The sequence below is a fragment of the Papio anubis genome, chromosome 10 (assembly GCF_008728515.1).
Source record: "Papio anubis isolate 15944 chromosome 10, Panubis1.0, whole genome shotgun sequence".
Taxonomy (NCBI): domain Eukaryota; kingdom Metazoa; phylum Chordata; class Mammalia; order Primates; family Cercopithecidae; genus Papio; species Papio anubis.
In genome coordinates this window covers 28,144,231-28,166,485 of record NC_044985.1, presented here as the reverse complement: position 1 = coordinate 28,166,485, position 22,255 = coordinate 28,144,231, and the positions used below count along the sequence as shown (strand labels likewise).

Here is a 22,255-nt window from a genome sequence, read left to right as displayed (position 1 = left end):
TATGTCTTTGGAATTTGAAATACTTTGTGTATTAGCTATAAGTGATTTTTTTTTGTGAATAGAATTTTTTTTGTACTTTAATAGAGTGTTTTTTTACAATTTTAAAGCCAAAGGTAGAATCTTGTAACTTTGTCCTAAATGAACACTTTTGATGGAAGTCAATAAAATACTACACTAAATGTCCCTGTATACATTATATACATTAGTGATTTCTAAGTGTTAAAATTTTTGCCTTTCTTTTGGTTTATTTTGTCTGTTTTCTAAAGTGAATAGTTATTAATCGAGTTGCATTGATAAATGACATGATTTTAGTTGGTCTTTGTAAGAGAGACAGTTTACTCATCAACCTTAGTGTTTCTTAGCAACACAAATTATTCCTATCTTGGGCATTTTCATATCTTCCTTCAGACATACATGTGGAAATAGTTTATATGACCTGATGCTTGTCCATCTGTCCTGAATCTCTCATTACTTCTTCATTACCTAAACATCCTTGTTAAACTTCATGTGCATACAATATATTCTTCCAGCTTAATAACCCACAGTTTGACTTCAGCATCATTTGGCTTATCACAATCTTAAAAGTGTTCTGAGAAATAAATTTATTTTGTGTATTGTGTAGCTAAAAGTTACTGAAAGTATGTTATATTTTCATGATAAAAAAAGTATAAAAATAATGCTTTGGGCCAGGTGTGGTGATTCACGCCTGTAATCCCAGCACTTTGGGAGGCCGAGGTGGGAGGATCACGAGGTCAGGAGATCGAGACTATCCTGGCTAACATGGTGAAACCCCGTCTCTACTAAAAATACAAAAATTAGCTGGGCGTGGTGGTGGGCGCCAGTGGGAGCAACATGTGCAAAGGCCATGTGGTAGGATGCAGCAGGGCACATTGAGAGAAGCTGGAGTGCAGAGTGAACACCTGCAAGATAAGGCTTTCAAGGAGATTAGTTTTAAGTAAAAATTTCATTCTTTATATATGCTTTATACAAACTGTGAAATCAATAATTATTTTTATATTGACTTCTGTGTATCATTATATTGACTTCCGTATATCTATTTTAAGACAATAAACTTTGTTTTCAGATATTCAAAAGATTTGAAGATTTCTTCAAGTTCCTTTTTCCCATTTGGTCCTTTAATCCCCTAACTAGGAATCCACTGATGATCCAACTGCTTGAGTATAACTACCCCAGTGGCAGAGTCCTCCCTTTCTTCTTTGGAACCAGCTTTATTTCCAGACACTTTTAAGTAATGGAGAATTCTTTCTTATGTGAAGCCAAAATTCTGGATTTTACTCATTGATACTAGTTCTCAGTGGCAAAACTGAACAAGTTCAGTTTGTTTATAGACTCTTTTACTTATTGAAGATTACTTATATATAGCTATAAGTCTCTTTTTCACAAAGAGTTTTTCCCCCAGTGTTAAACAAATTTCAGGTACACACACACACACACACACACACACAGAATGAAACACCCTCCCTCCCCTACTCTGCATGTACCAGTTGCCTGGCTTCAATAATTGTCAGCCTATGGTTTTGATTGATGGATACTTAATGAATACCATTTTTGCCCTAGGACCTGCTGGATATATAGAAAGGGACCTGACACAGTTTCTGGCCTTAAGGAGCTCTCATTCCAGAGGGGAAGAAAAAAAATAATGATGTCTGAGAGCATCAGAAAAGAACCTGCTCTGGTCAGGTAAGAAAGGTTTCCCTTTGGAAGTGAGCCTTAGTTGCTGTCTGAAGGGCATACCAGTGGGAGCAGCAGGTGCAAAGGCCTTGTGGCAGGATGCAACAGGGTGCATTGAGAGAAGCTGGAGTTCAGAGTGAACAATTCTAGTTGATAGGAAATCAACTAAAATAATACAGCATAATGCATACAGTCATTTAATTTGTAAGAGAATTATAGGATTATAAAGAAATAGTGCAGGAAGGGCATTTTACCCTGCTAAGTGGTGGAAATGGGAGGAATTAGTATACAAACTTAGGCTCTGGAAATAGATTTCCAGAGGGTTTTGGAGAAAGTAAGCAAGGTAAGCAACGTTCAGATGTTAGGACAGCTTCTAAGACAAAAATTCTCCATTGGCAAAAATCTTATATTTATATGTACTTTTAAATAGATATTTCTGTGGAGAGAGCCCTTAGTTCATCAGGCCCACAGAGAGGTTAATGATATAAAATAGGGCCATTGTGTAGTCCATTAAGAGACGAAGCATTGAGAATTGAACTTAGTAGCAAAGTCCTAATGGTCAGCTCAAACATTCCTGGGAATTAAAAAGCCAAAAGAGACAGATACTCAGTAAACTTGCCTGCAAGTAATCTTTTTTACTGCACATAGATGGAAAATATTTGTACTCTTCTTATAGCTTAAATCTGTTACATATGTATATGCATTGATTATTTTAAAATATGAGATAATTAGTTATTACGCTAAGAGAGAGGTCAGGGATTCAATACCTGGAGAGACGATATCCCCACAGCAAAACCACTGCTTTTCTCTCTAGACAGTGTTGGAGTCTTTACTTGGTCCAGTTTGAAATGCATGCTGTGTGGACATGGGGAGGACTTAAAATAATGTTTAGAGTTATGTTCAAATCTATCCTTATCTTTAGAGCCTTACCATGGATAGGTTATTGTGTGATCTTGTTACTGAGATTTGCCCTGCCTGAATTTTGAGACTCATATGATATCTTTCAGTACAGCTACATGAGAGTATAAGCATATATATGCATGCATTCTAATGCAGTGGAGCAGTTTTCTCTTAGAGCTTTTCCAGTCAAGGAAGCAGGTACTATTTACAGTGTATATTAGACAAATTGGAAGCAGGTGCTTCCCACTCTCTCTTTCTCATCTTTGTAGCCATTCTTTCACTGTGGCCCTGCTTGTATCTGTATACTACATGCATCTCTATGGTTTTTCTCTTCTTGTATGTTCTAGAATAGATGTGTGACAAAAAAGCCATAATGCAGTCTTTTTTATTCACTCAGAATGTTAATTTATGTTTGAATACTGGAGTCGACTATTTGATCATTCCTTTTTAGTTTATGATTTGCTTATTTATTTCTTCTCCTGTTTACTATTTAAGAATTACATATATACTCCAGTCTGGCAGAAGTGATCAAATATGATTTTTTTTATAAAATATCTTCAAAATTTTATTGGTATGTAGCTTGGTGCCACATTTTGAACATGTATATGATCACTTGTTATGTTTGAGTGTTTCTGAAATTGAATTATTTGATAATTTGTGAAAATTATCTTTTAAAATGAAATAAAGTGACAAGGTTTATCCTTTTGAATTGATAGGACTAACTGTTATTAAAATCATATTATTCCCCATGAATCAGACATAAAAGTCTTATTTCTTCTTTCTGTTTCAATTATATAATTTAAGTTATATCTTCCTTTAGACATGTCCCAGTTTATTGAACATATTGAATTTCCATTGTAAACATGTAGATAGGGTAGGTGACTACATAAATTTTTTGGGATAAATTTTGTAAATAGTATTGGAAATTAATCTTAGAATTCTAAGTGTCACTGTTATTTTTCTTTAATGCTTCTGTTTGTAGTACAGAGTACCGAGTAATATAGTGGATAAAACACATAGTCCCAGCCCTAATAAGAAAGAAAGACTAGTGTGTAAGTAACCTGAATAAATGGTATAAGAGAAGCACAAATAAAACTCAGCTGAAAAAAAAAGATTGTATTAGTCAGTTCTTAAAAGATATGATGCTTGAGCTGGGCCTTAAGTAACTGTTAGAAAAATGATGGGGGAAGATTTGGGAAAAGGTATTTTAGGCTGAGCAGATAACACAAGAAAAGAGAGTCTTAAATGCCTTGTATGATTGAAGAGTGTCTAGTGGTCTCGCATAGGAACTGAGGGGGAGCCATCGGTGATTAGACTGGACTGTCCAAAACTGGGTTTGATTATCTTGTAAGGGTGTGCAGATCTTACTTGTTAAGCAGTGGACAGCCTTAGAAGGTAACAGACCATCTTTAATGTATTCTCTGATATATTCATAACTACTCCTGTTGTTTGTAGTAGATATTACAATATTCATTTTAGAGAAAAACTAACGCTCAGAGGAGCTAAATAACTTGCCCAAGGTCTTGTGACAAGTAGTTGTCAGAGCTAGAATTCAAACCAAATGTTCATTTGAACCTGCATGTTTCATCTCTTTTAAGTGGGAGAACAAGGCAATCAGACTGAATTTCAGGAATATCTCCAAAGCCAGTTGGTTTCTTGGATTAGAAAGTAATACTGTAGAGGCATGGTAGCCAACTGGGAGACTATTTTAATGATTCAAACAAGTGGTAGTATGAACTTGAATTTGTGGTGGTAAAAATAGTAGTGAAAAGAAGGGTGTGTATATGAGATTAAGGTAGGAGAATTGTCAAGACTGCATCATTAAGTACGGATAATAAGAATGCATTGTTTCAGACTCATGTGGTAGAAAAATGATGTCCCCAGTGCTGGCTTACCTGATCTAAGAGCCAACTGGTTTAAAAGAGAGACTGCAGCTTGCCAGGGGTCCAGAATTAAGTGATATAGTGGTAAAGTGATTTGATTGTGAAGAGTTAAAGGGTGAGCTATCAAAGTCACATTCTAGCTTCAGGTTAAACATATGAGCACAGAGCTGAAAACTAGAGGCAAAGCCTAACATTTGGGTAGACTGTGAACCTAATATGGAAGGAGTACCTGAATAAAGGGTGAAGGCACAAAACAATTATCATGGGCTGGGCCTGTGCTGACTGTTGTCCATTTGTACCAAGTTTTGCTCCCTCTCAGCTTCCTCTATGGTTGTACTAGCTGTTATGGGTTGAACTGTATCCCCTTTCAAAAAGAAATGTGGAAGTCTTAACCCCTAGTACCCCAAAATGTGAACTTACTTGGATATGAGATTTTCACAGACTTTATTTTGGAGATAATCAGGTTAGCATGAGATTGTTAGGGCAGGCCCTAATCTAATATGACTGGTGTCCTTATAAAAAGGGGAAATTTAGACACAGACATTTATAGAGGGACGATTATGTGAAGATACTAGAGAACAGTGTTTACAAGTCAAGGATTGCCTGAGGCTACTAGAAGCTGAGAGAGAGACTTGAAACGGATTCTCCCTCACAGCCCTTCTAAGGAACCAACCCTGCCGACACCTTGATCTTTGACTTCTAGCCTCCTGAATTATGAGATAACACATTTCTGTTGTATCAGCCACCCAGTTTGTGGTACATTGTTATAGCAGCCCTAGGAAGTTAATAAAGCAATATATAAGGGATTGGGAGAGGTATGGGGGTCTGGTGGCAGTATTCAATAGGGTGATCAGGAAAGGCTTCAATAAGAAGCTGATAAAATGAGGAGAGAATTGAAGGAGGTGAGGGAATAATCCATGAGGATATCTGCTAGGAGAACATTGTTGACAAAGACATGTGTGTCTGCTGTATTTAGGTTGAAAAAGAGGACGGTGTGTCTGTAATGGGGTGACCTAGGAAATGAGGTCTGAGAGGACATACAGTGAGCATGGGCAGATTGGGTAGGGCCTTCTAAACCATTGACAGGGTTCTGACTTATATGCATTGATATGGAAAGCCAGAGGATTTTAAGCAGAGTGATCTTATCTACACTTCAAAAGGATGTTAGCCTTTGGGATGAAAATAGACAATGGGGATAAGGTAGAGAGACCAGAAAGGAGGATGATGGAATTGTCCAGGCATTAGCCAGAGCTGGTGCAAGTTTGGATAGTAGGGTGGCAGTATAAGTGAGAAGAAATGGCTAGTATTGGATATATATGTTATTAGTAGAGCATTGGGGTATTATGACAGATTGAATATGGGGTGTGAGAGAAAGTTTGGACTAAGCAACTGTAATATAACAGAGTTTGAGTAAAGAACGATTCCTGAATAGAGCAGGACCCTCTGTTCCATCCCCTTTGCCCCCAGCCAGAATAGGTTCAGAGTGACTTTGTACTGCTGAATTGGAGAAAATTTATGAACAGAAAAAAAAAAAAAAAAAAAAAACACATAGAAAACGGAAGTGAGGTACAGAAACAGTTGGATTGGTTACAGCTGGGTGTGCCTTATTTGAACACAGTTTCAACAGTTGGCTGTCTTTGATTGGCTGAAACTTGGTGATTGATACAAGAATAGGTTACAGTCTGTTCACACATCCAGTTGAGTTACAGTTCGCTATGTACTGAGAAACCTTTAGGCTGAACTTAATATATGTAAGGGGGTAGCTTTAGACTATACTTTTTAACAGTACAATATTTTTTTCCATTCTTTTACTTTCAGCTTATTGTGTCTTTGAAAATAAAGTATGTCTCTTGTAGATAGCCATAGTAGGATTGTGTTTTCTTACTCATTCTGCCAGTGTGTGCCTTTTGGTTAGTGTTTAATCCATTAGCCTTTAATGTAATTACTGATAAGGCAAGATTTACAATTGCCATTTTACTACTTATAATCTGTGTGTCTGATTTCTTTTGTCTTTCTTTATTCCTCCATCACTGCTGTCTTTTGGGTTAAGCAGCTATTTTCTCCCCCGGCCCTCACCATCCCCACTGGATGCTTCTTACACCAGTAAATAGCTATTTTCTAGTGTAGCATTTTAATTTTCTTGTTTCATTTACTATATTTTTTGTTCTTAGTTGTTTTATGCACATGTTCTCACGTTCTACACGTTTGAGCTTTAGCAGCATTTTGAGCCTCTGCTCAGTGTTTTCTAGATGATTTTCAGAGGGAAATAAATGCCAAGGTTCTGACTTACTAAGGGTTAGGAAATATGACTGAAAATAATTTTCTTGGCTGGGCGCGGTGGTTCACATCTGTAATCCCAGCAGTTTATGAGGCTGAGGTGGGCGGATCACAAGGTCAGGAGATCGAGACCATCCTGGCTAACACAGTGAAACCCTGTCTCTACTAAAAAATTAGCTGGATGTGGTGGTGGGTGCCTGTAGTCCCAGCTGCTCGGGAGGCTGAGGCAGGAAAATGGCGTGAACCCGGGAAGTGGAGCTTGCAGTGAACTGAGATCTGCACCATTGCACTCCAGCCTAGGCAACAGAGCGAGACTCTATCTCAAAAAAAAAAAAAAAAGTTTTCTTGGCCAACAATTCTATTTTCTTAATATAGTTTGAATCTTCTGTTTACTTACGTTTACAGCAGGGCATCTGTTCTCTTTCTTCCTTCCTTTTTGTTTCCCCCTATCTGTATCCCTCCCTCTAATTCATTCAACAAACATATTTTGTATGTATGTAGTTGCACCAGGGGCTTGGGGTATAGTAATGTATAAAACAGATGGTCTCTTCCTCAGTCTTTGGGTCTACAGTAGATTTCACTAACTCAAATTCTTCATGGAACATTGAAATATCCAAGTAGTATACAGTAGGGTGTGGTGGGATCTGTTGCCAATTCCAGGGATATTCTCATTCAAATTAACAATAACAACAAAAAAGAAGTTTGCAGGCTTTGGAAGACCTCTGTTTTGATGTAAACATTTCTCTGTAGTAAGAATTGTTGGAATTTCTTTAACCACTCTCACTTGCCACTCCCTTGTTGAGTAGTGTAGTTTTTCCTGTCTTGAAAACATGCTCCTGTAACCAGTGTGCTTTAATGTTTTTAGTGTTTTCAACTGTTTATTTCATATTAATTCAAATGAGCCCTTAAAACTTATTAGATTCCATAGTGTTTATACAACAGATATGAATTGTAAAGGACAGAATCACCCTGACATTTAATTGTAAAAAGTATATTTTTAAGCCTTTGGTTTCCATTATTCTTTAAATTTTTATAGACAGATTGTCATTTTTGTGATAGTTTTTTTGTTCCCTTTCAAAGAAGGGGGGATAACAGGTAAACTTTTGGATTCATTTTCCATTTTTTAGTCTGAAGTTGATGTATTTCAAGAATATTATTTTCATCAAAGGATTGGATATAAATTGTGTTGGCTGCCAGACTCGGTGGCTCACGCTTGTAATCCCAGCACTTTGGGAGGTCCAGGCGGACGGATCATGAGGTCAAGAGATTGAGGCCATTCTGGCCAACATGGTGAAACCCCAACATGGTGAAACCTCATCTCTACTAAAAATACAAAAATTAGCTGGGCGTGGTGGTGTGTGCCTGTAATCCCAGCTACTTGGGAGGCTGAGGCAGGAGAATCTCTTGAACCTGGGAAGTGGAGGTTACAGTGAGCCGAGATCGCACCACTGCACTCCAGCCTGACGACAGAGCGAGACTCCATCTCAAAATAAATAAATAAATAAATGAAAAATAAATAAATAAATTATGTTGGCAGTGAACTCTATAATAAATGACATCAATTTTAGCAAATAACCTGGTGTACATATACTGTATGTTCAAAAAGTTAATCAAGGAGAATATAGGAATTTTACTTTGCCAGTGGTGAGGATGCTAGTCTCTTCTATCCTGTGTGACCCTGAATAAGGCTTTATTGGGAGGTTAAAGCTGAGATAGATCTAGGTTTAGGAGGAAGGAACAGATTGGTCTTCATTATGCTGTCAAAAAGGTCTCATACTAATGCAAACTATGCCTAAGAAACAAAGTGTTTTTCTTTTTTTTCCTCTAATCTTTATAGAATTTGTGTTTGATTACCAGCCTGAGGTATTTTACCATCAAAAACTTACATATTATGTTCATATAATACCATTTTATCAATAATCTCTGCAACCAACCTTGGCTAACTTTTAATATGACATTGGCCACTACCACCCTAAAACTTCTTCCTGAAAGCTGTAAAGTGAACTGTTTTCAGTTTTTCTGTTCTATTTGCTTTTAAGTTGGCTTCATGCAAACCTCATCATTGAAATGTTTTCTAGAGGGGAAAATTGTTACATTTGTATGAAAAAGAATTTGTCACTTCTTTCAGCTAAGTTGATTAGAAATTACATGTGAAGTATAAAAAATTAATGAAAGTCAAAGCAATCAGTAAACAGTACACTGGCCTAAACCAGTGGACAAATCTGCAGAGTACAAATGTCTGCATTAGGAGTGCAGCGTGATACCATTTTTTCCTTTCTTCACTCAAATCTGTGGAGTTGTCCTCCAGATTTACTCTGCATTCTCTGTTAAAATATTTTTTGGAAATATTATACTCTGGGAGAGCATTGGTAACTGCACGTCTTTCTACAAGTGTCTTTTATGATGTAAACCAAAACATAGATACCATGATTTTGTCTTTTAGAAGGGAGTTTCTTGGCATCCTTGCTTAGAACTCACCCCTGAAAAGTTGTTAACACTCATCTTTAAGGGGATACTTAATTTCAACAAGGTATGTAGTTTGACTCTAAAAGGGGAATCAAGCAGCTCAGAATGCTTAAATCTGCAGAGACCAACCCAAAGTCAAAGGCGTTATAAGCTGTGGTTCAGCTAATTTACAAGGAGGATAATTGCAGAAAAATTATCATATAAATTTACTGGAAATAACCACTAAATTCTTTAACTTGCTGTGAGTATAGCCTAAGATACCTGCTTTAGTTATTTATTGCTATTGACAAACTGCTGCAAAACTTAATGGCTTAAAACTAGGACAACATGTATTTTGCTCATGAGTCTCTAATTTGGAAGGGTTCATTTGGCATAATTAGATGATGTGGCTCAAAGGTGAGGGCCAGAATCATTTGAGGGCTTACTCATGCACACCTACAGTGGTTGGATACTGGCTAGAACATTTACATGTGGCCTGAGCATCTTCTTAGTGTGTTGGCTAGCTTCTAAGGGGGAGAGGAAGGAGAGGAAGCAGCTGCGGAGACCTATATTGTCTATTTATAGTTTACTTTTGGAAGTCACACGGTACTACTTCCAAGATACTTTATTGCTTGATAGAAAGGCCTGCTAAATTCATGCTGGAGGGAAAATTGTCTCCACCTCTGGATGAGAGAGTAACAAGCTACTAGAAGGGCGTGAGGGACTGGAAATATTGCTATGGTTGTTCTTGGAAAATAGTTGGCTACATCATTTTACCTGATGATCTATATTCTCTTATTTCTGGCCTCAGATTGATTCAGTTTTGTGGGGCCAAAATGCTCAATAGTTAAATGTAGAAAATAGGAGACAGATTAAAATACTTTCTTATGATTAATGGAAAGCTCCTTCAATTACATTTTCTTTGTAATTGTATCTTTTTCTGGAACTCTAGAACCCTTAGGGGGCAGGGTTAAAAAGGCAAAACCCAGCATTTTATGTTATATTAGCTGTACTGAAAAATGGTGTGATGTATTGCAGTTGAATCATCAGAGTTCAAGTCATAGTTCTGCTACTTTCTAGCTGTGTGACATAGGGACAGTTACTTAACCTCTCTGAATTTACTCATCTACAAAGTCAAGGTGATGATCCCTTCCTTATAGATCTGCTTTGTAAAACAGAGATACGTTTAAAGGGAACCTTTCGGTGAATGGGAGGTCCGGGGGTCTCAGATATTGTCATTAGGCAGGTTGATGAAAGCACATGAGTTAAATGTTAAATTTATAATGATCCAGAATGATAAAGTTAAGAAACTTATTTAGGATATTTAGATACTTAGAAGTTAGACCAAATATAGGTGCATGTGACTGGAAGGATTTAGAGTAGAGAAAAACCTAAGAAGGAATTCTGGAAGAATATGTTTCCATTTTGAAAGGTACATTATATCTTACCAGCTACCAATCAACTTTTTTTTCCTTTGTTTTCTTTATTTTTTTGAGACAGAGTCTTGCCTAGGTTGGAGTGCAGTGGCATGATCATGGTGTACTACAGCCTCGACCTCTTGGGCTCAAGTGATCCTCCCACCTCAGCCTCCTGAGTATCAGGGACTATGGGAGTGCTCCACTACATCCAGCTAATTAAAAAAAAAAAAAAAGGTTGGCCTCCCAAAGTGCTGGTATTATAGGCGTGAGCCTCTGTGCTTGGCCTAAAAATTTTTTTATAGAGATGAGGTCTTGCCATGTTGCCCAGGCTAGTCTTGAACTATTGGACTCAAGCAGTCCTCACTCCATGGCCGACTAAAGTGTTGGGATTACAGCCATGAACCACTGTGTCTGGCGCCTAACACCTTTTTATGGAAATGAATGTTTCAAAGATTTATTAAAATAATGAACAGTTAGTTAAGGTACTTTAATAAATGCCTTAATACCTTAGTTTTACATGTTTTATATTTAGTGAAAAATGCTAATTTTCTTCTATTTTTATTTTTCTATAATAATTGTAGAAGTGACATACATGTTATAGAAAATAAATTGAGGAAACAAATCACTATGATTCCATTACTCAGGCAGACTGTTCATGTTTTGTCATATTTCCTTTCAGTTTTTTAAAATATTACAGCTATCCATTGTCAATATCATAATGTATAACTTAATAACTTTCCTTTTTTACTTAATTATAGTAATTTCTCACGTCTTTAAATTTTATTTATGAAGTAGATGTATCATACCATTTTAAGATTTTCATGTTTTTTTCTGCTAGACATAATGTTGTGATGAATATGTTTGTACATGAATATTTTTTGTCTTTATTTTGATTTTTTTCCGTAGGAGGTATTTCTAGAACGATCATTACTAAATAAAAGTATGTGAATATTTTAAGGTCTTTGATTAATGTGTTATATTTCTTTCCACAAAGTATTACCATTTTATATCTCTACTAAAATGAGAATAGCAGTATGATTATTTTTGTAAACAAAGTTGTCTAATTTGACAGTTAAAAGTATCCTTTATAAAATTTGCATTTATGCTATCTTAGATTAAAATTTTCTTTCTAATATTTGGTATTCATTTCTTTCATTTTAATTCAAATAGATTTTCTATATGTTAGGGATATAATTTTTTCAATATATTTTCTTTAGATTTGGAGAAATTTCATCACCCAGTATATTTTATCCCTTTATAAACAGTTTAAAATTTATTTTTTTCATTTTGTATGAAAGACATACTAGAGTCACACTAACCTGCACGGTACACTTATTCTTTTCAATGGATGGTAGTTCTCATTTTTGGTAACTTAATTTTCATCATCTTTTAGTTATTTTTAGAGTGTGTTGTGCATTTAAAGTAGATATATATCCATTTAGTTTTTAATATTATGATTGTCAAACTTCAAGTAACCATATTTTGGTTATTCTGAAAGGGCTGTTTCATAAATAGAATTTAAGAAATTCTTCTCAGTGGCAAAATTTTAATTTCAAATGGAGTATTTTACTAGGCCTTATTCAGGTTATATAAAAATTAAGGTTTATTTATTTCCCTTTACAATTTTTTTCAAGTGTTTTAAATTCACAGACAAGTACAATACAATGTAACTCTTTCCTAGGTCTGTCAGATCTGAACCTTTTTTGCCATGTGTATAATAGGAAAAAACAACTGTTTTCTTCTGTGTTCAAACTCAGCACAGAATACTTCACCTCTGGTCATCAAAATGTGTATGGGGCTTTTCCCTCTCTGACTGGTTGTCTGACACCAACTGGTTATCCTACAATTTAACTTAGCTCTGACATTATCTGCCTGGAGATGGTGACAGATCCTGCAGGTTAAGGGCTTGATCCCACAAGATTATCCCCCACTTCAGACACCAATCGCAAGTAGTAGGCTATCCTCAACTTCTGTCCAACTTAGCTACAAATTGGAGGTGCCCACCAGCACCTTCTTGGGAGCAGCTCACAGAACTCAGCGAAATACTTTTACCAGTTTATTCAGAAAGGATATGATAAAGGATACAAATGAACAGCCACATCAGCCAGATGAAGAGATATGTAGGATGAGGTCTGGAAGGGTCCTGAGCGCAGGAGCTTCTTTCCCTATGGAGTTGGGGTGTGCCACTCTGAGCACATAGATGTATTCACCAACTCAGAAGCTCTCCAAACCCCTTAGTTCAGGGATCTTTCTCGAGGCTTCATCAGGTAGGCATGACTGATTAACTCATTATCTATTCCCTTTCCCCTCTGCATAGGATGGGATTGGGGTGGAACTGAAGGTTCCAAGCTTCTAATCATGGCTTGGTCTTTCTGTTGATCATCCAGGAGCCCACCAAGAGTTGCCTCATTAGAAAAAAAGATGCTCCTATCGCCCTGGAAATTCCAAGGGATTTAGGAGTTCTCTGTGAGGAACCAGGGACAGAAGCCAATACACGTATCTCCTATTAATTCACACCATGTTTAGTTCAGTTTTTACCTTTTTAATCTCTTAAATAGAGCTTTATAGATGGAAGGGAGGATCTCTGTGATGCTGATGCCTAATTCCATTCTCCTTTCCCCAGCCTCAGAGGCAGCAAATAGGTGTTTGCATTGCCTGTGGTTGTTTTTATACATTTATTTAATATGCATGTATCAATAGTAAAAACCCCATACAAATGATATCTGTACCTATCCCTCTGAAACTTATTCTTTTTTCACCAATATTATATTTTTTGACTTATTTAGGTTAAAATAAATATTGCTCTAGTTTAGTGGTTTAGTGGTTTTCAGAATGTGGTCCCTGACCAGCAATCTCAGCATCACTTGGGAACTTATTAAAAATACAGCTTCTCAGGCCAGGACTGAAAAAATAAATTGTGCCATCTAGTACAAAATGAGAATGCTGGGCCCCATGTTTAGAAACTATTAATAATGTCAAGATGGTGACAGCAGAGCATTAAACCAGGCGCAGGGTCCTTCCGTGCTTGGTAGCTGTGAAGCTAGCCCTGTCTAGGCCTCACTCCTGACCTAGTGAATGGAAACTCAGAGTAAGGACCAGCAATCTGTGTTTTAACAAGCCTTCCAGGTGATTCTTTTGAATGTTTAAGTTGTGTTAGTTTTCTACGCTGCCATAACAAAATACCACAGATGAAGTGGTTTAAAGAACAGAAATTACAAACCTGCAGATGTACTCCTGAACCTAAAATAAAAGTTAAGAAAAAAAAGAAAAAAAATTATTTTCTGAGTTCTGGAGGCTGAAATTCTAAGATCAATGTGTTGGCAGGTTTGCTTTCTTCTGAGGTCTCTTTCCTGGCTATGCAGTTGTTCACCTTGCTTATATGGTCCTCTCTGATCTATATACAAGCATCCCAGGTTCCTCTTATAAGGACATTTCCTCTTATAAGGACACTAGTCAAATTAGATTAGGACTCACCCACTCCAATATCCTCATTTTGACTTAATCACCTCTTTAACGACCCCGCCTCCAAATACAGTTATTCTGAGGTATTAGATGTTAGGGCTTCAACATATGAATTCTGGAGGGACACAGTTCAGCCCATAATATCACTACTATAGTTCAGTGAATGTTTAGGGCTTTATTATATTCAGTTGTATGATTATAGTGTATCTTTTGTGTAATTTCTGGACATTTAGGTTATTTTCCATTTTTTTCTGCTGTAACAATGCTGCTGTGGAGAGTCTTGTATAAATATTTTGTGTATCTTGTGAATTTCTCTAGTTCTGATGATATATAATGGGATAGAATTATTAGATTGTAGCAAGTAGAATCTCTGAGCTTTAGCTGATATTGCCAAGTTGCTCAGCAATTTGGAAGTAAAGAGAATTCTTCCGTTCTCTGAAAGTGTAAGAGAATTCTTGTTTCACTATCTCCCAGGCAACATTGATATTGTTAGACTTCTAAAAAAAATATTCTGGTAGATATGAATTTCATAGGGTTGTTTTAATATGCATTTTTCTGCTCATTGTTTAACTGAGCATCTTTTTATGTGTTTATTGATCATTTAAGATTTTCTTTCTCTGTGGATTACATGTTCATGTTTTTTTAACTGTTTCTTTTGGGTCATTTGTCCTTTTCTTATTGATTTGTAGACTTTTTCTCCTTAGCATCTGCATTTACACCATTATTGGTTATGTGTGGGAGAAATACATTTTTCCAGTTTGTAGAGTTATTCGCTTTGTTTATGAGGTCTTCTTTTCTGTAGAAGTTCTGAATTTTAATGGCAAATTTATCAGTTTCTTTTTCTTTATGATTCTTTTCCTGTTTTTATTTTTGATACGGTATCTTGGTGTGGACTTCAAGTGCCCTGATGTCAATCAAATTACAACAAACAAAAACAAAATCATGTACTGCCTTTTGTTTAATGGAGGGCTGCCTCTATGCTGTTGATTTTGCTAGTGTGTAATTTTAAATGATGATGTTTTGGCTTTAGGAGACGACTTTTTCTGTAACCCAGCACATGTGGTTTGGAACCATATTTTGAGTTGTTTAACAGCACAAGCTTCTATTTCTGTATATGGGTGGGTTTGTCATAATGATATTTAAATAAGTAAGTTTCATTGTCTGTTAGTAAATAAAAAAGAACAGTGACTCCATCTTTGGGTATGTGCTGTCTTGGGTTTTCTTGGCCTTTTGTAGCTCAGTATCATCATCTAGAAATACACTGAATACTTTTTATGCTGCTAATAGTAGTAGTGTTTATTTGGGAAATATATGCTATTGTTATTTTACTAAAGAATTGGGCCATTTATTACCAAAAAGTAAGGTTTTGTACCAGTCTAGGGCAACATTTTCTCTTTGTGCTGAGTTCCCACATACACTTAGTACGTTTTTTCAAATTTTATTACCTTCCCCCAGCCCTGCTCCCTTGCCACAACTTCTAACAAATGCATATAATTGTGTCACTGATAGTTATAAATGTCTGCTTGACTCATTGAGGGCCCATTGATTATTTGGATGTAGATTATGTATACTCCCTAGCCCCTGCTCTGGGAACATTTTGGCTGTTTTCAGACTTGCTTATATCTCCATTACAAAGCCATGGTGTATACCAAGGAGGAGGTGAATACCATCTTCCTAATTGTCATGAGTTACTTTTTGGTGGCCGAACTTGGTGGACAAAGTTCGATAAGTTTTAGGATGATGAGAATTGAAACTAGTGTGGTGCAGTGTTAGTATCAGAGCTTGTTAGATTTGCAAATTTCTCAAGCCCCAGCCCAAACTTGCTGAATCAGAATTCCTAAAGATGAGGCCAGGGAATCTGTTTAAGAAGCTCTCCAGGTGGTGTAAGGCAGGTTATGTGAAGGGCTGTTCAATAGCATTTCCTTGCTTTCATACAGTTCTCTAAAGACAGCGTGATATGAAATTTCCAACAGTGTAGTAGTGTTGATAGAGCAAGTTATAGTACTTGCCTGTAGCTCTTTTTTTTCTTGCTGTGAGGAGATGCAGTAGAGGGTGGGCAGGCTAGAAGAGTGTGAGGGAAGCAGGGTGGGTCTGATCCTTTCACTCTTCCTGGAAAACATTGGCCTTTATGTCTTTTCACTGTGTCTGCCTAGACTGCTGAAGTTATATAACCTTTTTGATGTGCATCTGATGTCCCTAATTTCAAAGTAAAAATCACTGATTTATTGAATATTTATTTGCATAAAGTCCTTGTTTGGCCCTGTAGAAGAGAAGAGGAAATATATATAAGGTGTGATCCTCACCCACATACTGGAGTATCATAGAGACTTGGGTTCAAATTGTGCCACGGAACTTGACTTGAACGGTAATCTTTGGCAGAGTTCTTAATCTCCCTACATCTCGTTTTCTTCTGTTGTAAAATGAAAGCAGCACCTACTGTGCATTTGTTACTGGGATGTTCAAGGGATTAAATGAAATAATGTATATGAAACACTTTAAACATAGGCACTCAGTAAATGGTAGTTGGGTGCTATTGTCATTATAATCATCATCTAGTTATTTCTGTATTTGAACATCACACTTGACTCTACAGGGCATACTATATTAATGGTCTAGGTGACACTTCTCAGGAATTGCTGTCCTGGCTCTGTGATGATTCCAGCACGGTGGATAATTTAGCCCATGCATGCTGAGCACTGTGGCTGTGGTGCTCAGTAAAAGACATGTGGGATAGAGAGAACCCAGGCTTTACAGTCAGACCCATCTTGATCAGTCATTACTCCAACAGTCACGAGGTGTGCATCTTGGGCAAGTTGCTTAGTTTCTCTTCCATTTCTCATCAGCTTAAAAAAAAAAAAAAGAAAGGAAAACACTCACCATGATGGGTTATTGTGGAGATTAAGTGAGACTACATGTAAAGCTCTTGGCCCATAGTAGGTGCATGGTAATTTTTGTAATAAATGTTGCTGTGTCCCCTTCCTTCCTTTCATACTACAGAATTTCAGTGTCTGTTATCCCTAATATATATTGAGTTTTCTTCCACTCTTTGCACTTAGAACTCATGAGGCTAAACCAAGAGGCTAAGTAACTTACTTGCAACAGAAATGTTAGAGCTAACTTAAGCAGAAGGGGATTTATTAAGGCGTAATGGTTTACTAGGTCTTTGAGGTAGCAAAAGGAAAAGACTATAGACTGAGCTTCTAGGTACAACTCCTGCTAGAACCACACTTTTCAGCTGTCTTACTAAGTGAGCTGCGTCATTTCTGGTCTCAGAACCCTAATGCTCTGCTCAAATTTGGAAGCTACCGAATGAAGAGCTTCAGTTTTTGCTGCTGGCCCTGGAAGAATCATTACCTCGCCTGCCATCATTGGTGGATCTGCCTGTGTTTGATGCTGACTTTCCATGTCTTTTTTCTCCCTTTGGCTTCCTAGGAGTGTTTCTCTTTGGGAATCCCAGGCATATGCAGATACTAGTTGCAAGGAGGTCTAGCAAAAGCACACTTTAGCTTTCTAGCCATTTTTGTATTGTATGACGTGCTAGAACGGGATTGGGTGAGTGTTAAGGACAAATCTTCTATATCTGCAACAACTTTCAAAAGGAAAGGGGCATGGGACATATTGATTTAGCACCTTTGCTCTCTTAAAAGAGATGATAGTTTCAAAAGGGGAAAGGGAAAATGTCAATCCAGCAGTGTTGATAGGAGGTAAGTTCTCTAGTAAAGAAAAAAAATATTTTGTAGGTGAAGCCCAATTATTAAAACAGTGTAAGACTCTAAATAGATCCTGTTGTTTATGTAGCTTATAGTATATAAATTTGATTTTTAAGAATGTCTTGTAACTCTTTTTTAACTTCACGGTTTTGCATTAGGGTGTGTGGATACAACATTCCTGTCAGGCTATCAGGTTGGCTCATTTTTGCCCATCAGGAGAAAAGTATATATTCTTGTTGAATTGATATCTTAAAACCTAGATCCATGCAAAACTTTTGCAAATGTAAATTATTTATATTACTTTGAACACATTTATGGTGGTGGTGGAGTTGGGATGAAGGTAAAGTTTTCATAAAGTATAGTATCTATTTTACGGTTCTCTAGACTAGTACTATCTAATAGAAATATAATGCAAGCCATGTGTATAATTTTAATTTTTAATTTTTAACATAGCCACGTTAAAAAAAGTAAAAATAAATATTTGAAATAAATTTTAATAATGTGTTTAGTTTAACCCAATATATCCAGAGTATCATTTAAACATGTGGTTCTAGCCACATTTCATGTACTGTACATGTGGCTAGTGGGTACCTATTGTCTGCCTTACTTCATACTAGAACTTTTCTGATTTGAGAAATACTGAAATACATAATATGCCTGTTTATAAAATGTTTACTATGTGCCATATCTTGATAATACATTACTGCTTACACTTTAAAAAATAACAATATGATTGTAAATCAGTGCCACTCCCAAAATTATAAGTATTGATGTAATGACTTGCTATATTTTATGAAAGTTATGTAAGTGTATGAACTATTAAGAGTATAGGGGTGTGAAGTATGATACTGAGGTACACCATTACAGGCATGGTTTTGATGGGAGGTATTAGGCCATGCGAGTGTATACCATTGCAGTTAATCCCTACAACTTAACCAGTTCTTGATGGTGTATCCAGAGCATTGTTTATCATTGTCGTTTCCCTGAAGAAGTATCTAAATTTATGATTAGTAAATTTTTTAAAGCACATACAATATGTATTTTTATTTACCTATAAACAATGTATATGTATGACTGTAATAATACATCATGTCAATTCTGAAACAAATAGAAGTATTAGAAAGAAAAAAAAGGATTAGATTGGATTAGGTCTGATGTGTAAGCGGACACTGACAAAGTCTCAAATACAGAGGCCGGGCATGGTGGCTCATGCCTGTCATCCTAGCAGTTTGGGAGTCTGAGGTGGGAGGATCACTTGAGCCCAGGAGTTCCAGACCAGCCTGGGCAACATAGCAAGACCCTATCTCTACAAAAATAAAAATAAAATAACATTGAGTTTCAGGCTGGATGTGGTGGCTCATGCCTGTATCCCAGCACTTTGGGAAACTGAGGGGAGAAGATTGCTTGAGATCAGAAGTTGGAGAGCAGCCTGGGCAACATAGCAAGACCCAATTTCTATAATTTTTTTTTAAACAGAATTTTAATATTTTTCCATGCACTCCAGATAATTGCCTTGCATAGTCACCTTTCTTTGTAGACCAGTGCTGTAAATCCTATGGAGCACTGACTCTCAAACTTGATTGATCATCAGGACCCCTTGGGGACATAAACAATTAAAAAGAATAATAAAAACAATGAAAAAAGCATGTCTTTACATATCACTATAGACATAAGTAAAATTTCTCCTCATGTGTGCATGTGTGTCTGTGTATGTGTGTGTGTGGAATATGTATTTAATTTTTTAAATATGAGAGTCCCTGTTATAGTTAGCAGGAGTTCTTAGGATTCATGGGAACTCTGTGAAATTATTTACAACTATGTATGTATATTCAGGCCTTCTTCAGAGGAGAAGATCTGTAGTTTTTGTCAGAATCTCAGGTGGTCTTGTGCCCTGGTAAAGTAACAGCCAAACAAACGCTAGTATAGATACGTGAATTGGAATAGGTTGTTGGACTGGTGAGGCCAGGATGGATTCCTTAAGCGTTAAGCTTCCCTGCAATCATGGGGCTGTTAAGACTGAGCAGTAGGCAGTGGGAATGGTGGTATTTGGGCTGTTTCATAGATGAGGGCAGATGGATCTGGGAACTGACCTGAGGTGGTAACAGACCAGGGTCATAATTATATTTAGAAGGTCTGACATGTAAGAGGACACTTAGAGTCTAGTGGACAAAGTCAAAGTCTGAGTCTGATGGAATAGGTCAGATTTTGAAGTCTGAGTAGACAGGCCAATGTCCCTGACAGGGAAGAGGGCTTAGGCAGAAATAGCATACTAACATTCAAGGCTTTTTTTTGTTTTTTTTTTTGAGACCGAATCTCACTCTGTTGCCCAGGCTGGAGTGCAGTGGCGCAATCTTGGCTCACTGCAACCTCCACCTCCCGGGTTCAAGTGATTCGCCTGCCTCAGCCTCCCAAGTAGCTGGGATTACAGGCACCCGCCACCACGCCCAGCTAATTTTTTGTATTTTTAGGAGGGATGGGGTTTCACCTTATTAGCCAGCATGGTCTCGATCTTCTGACCTCATGATCCACCTACCTCGGCCTCCCAAAGTGCTGGGATTACAGGCTTGAGCCACTGCGCCCGGCCATTCAAGGCTTCAAAGGAGTGTTCCAAGGGTTGAATTTTTAGCTCTTCATCATGGTGAGTTTTCCGAAAGATGTTGAGTGTAAAGGAAAAAACAAACTTTTTTTTCTCACTCTCATACGGCTCTCAACACTGTTAACGCCACATTTTTCCATTAGACAGCAACTGGGTGTCCGATAATTGAATTCAATTCTGACCCCATCCACCTGGAGATAGGGTCAGATTCTACAGCTAAGGGCTCAGTCCCACAGCACTGCTCCCCACAACCCACCAGATGCCAATCGCAAGTCCCTGGTTCTGATCTGTGCTTCTGATTGACGGGGTGTAAGATATAAATCAGGGTTCCCATGACCTTCTCCTCAGGTTTAATTTGCTAGGAGGGCTTACGGAACTCGGAAACACTTACGTTTCCTGGGTTATTATAAAGGATATCACAAAAGGTATGGACAAGTAGCCAGAGAGGAAAGAGATGCATAGGACAAGTCTGGTGGGGTGCAGAGCTTGCATGCCCTCTCTAGGCATACCACCTTCCCAGTATCTCCATGTGTTCAGCAACCTGGAAACTCCTCGAACTGAACCCCTTTGGGGTTTTTATAGAGGTTCATTATATAGTCATGATTGATTACATCATTGGTCATTGGTGATCAACTCAATCAACGTTCAGACCCCATCACCTCCCAAAAGGTCAGGGGATGGGGCTGAAAGTTCCAGCCCACTAATCACATGGTTTGTATCCTGGCACCCAGCCCCCGTCTTGAGGGTATCCAGGAGCCTACTAAGAGTCACCTCATTAGAACAATACATGCTCCTATCACACAGGAAATTCCAAGAGATTTAGAAACTGTGTCAAGATTCTCCTATCACTCAGGAAATTACAGAAGTCTTAGGAACTCTGTCAGGAACTGAGGTCAAAGACCAAATAGAACAAGATTCTCCTAATGCCCCTATTGCTTAGGAAATCACAAGGGCTCTAGGAGCTCTATGCCAGGAACCATAGTTAGAGAACAAATACATATTTCTCTTTTTTTTTTTTTTTTTTTTGAGACGGAATCTTGCTCTGTCTGATCTTGGCTCACTGCAACCTCTGCCTCCCAGGTTCAGGCAATTCTCCTGCCTCAGCCTCCCGAGTAGCTGGGACTACAGGTGTGTGCCATCACGCCCAGCTAATTTTTATATTTTTAGTAGAGATGGGGTTTTACCATGTTGGCCAAGATGGTCTCGATCTCTTGACCTTGTGATTCACCCACCTCGGCCTCCCAAAGTACTCTGGTTACAGGCGTGAGGCACCACACCCGGCCGTATATTTCTTATTATCACAATGTCACACTGGGCCATTGCCCCTAAGAAGAAAGTTATATGAAGTCTTGTGTTTGGAGAGGGTTGTGACCCTCAAATTCCTGCCCACTCCAGAATTCTATAATTTAAATTCAATAAATTCTCTTCCAATAAATGGTTACATCCAGTAATTTATGTCCTTGTCATATGTTTTACTTCGAGGCACAACTGTTATGTTTCAGCATTGGTGTGTGTTCTTGATCATGAATTTACTCCTTATATGACCAGTCCTTAGAATACTCCTCCAAACCTTCTAAACTTGAGCTCTTTTCTCTCCCCTGTCTTGTGGTGTTGATTGGGCGTTTTGAGCCCTGGGATAATGGTCAGACCATCCTATGAAAGGTTAGTACTTGAACCAGCAGCTTCGTTTCCTGTTTTTTATTTGTTGCCGTCACAGTTTAGAGGAGACTAGAAATTGTCATACCGCTTTTGTACATAAGCCAGCTTGTTAAAAGAAGTCTTGTTCCCTGAGGATTAATTGAGGTCATGTTGGAATAACATCTGAGGGAGGAGTCCCCTGGAGAAATTTTCTAGAAAAAAATGAGAATGCAT

The 22,255-nt window shown here is 37.6% G+C and overlaps 1 protein-coding gene across 19 annotated transcripts in view; it reads left to right on the top strand.

Annotated features, from left to right (window-relative positions):
• Window positions 1–22,255, top strand: part of GTDC1 (glycosyltransferase like domain containing 1) — a 374,641-nt gene that overhangs the window by 35,666 nt on the left and 316,720 nt on the right. For 15 of the 19 annotated variants that reach the window (XM_017947202.3, XM_017947210.2, XM_017947200.3 and 12 more), the window contains one exon: window positions 1,579–1,701. The exons of the other annotated variants lie outside the window; for them this stretch is intronic. The gene's annotated coding sequence lies outside the window, so the exon portion shown is untranslated. The remainder of the gene's footprint in view (window positions 1–1,578; window positions 1,702–22,255) is intronic. 19 annotated transcript variants of the gene reach the window in all.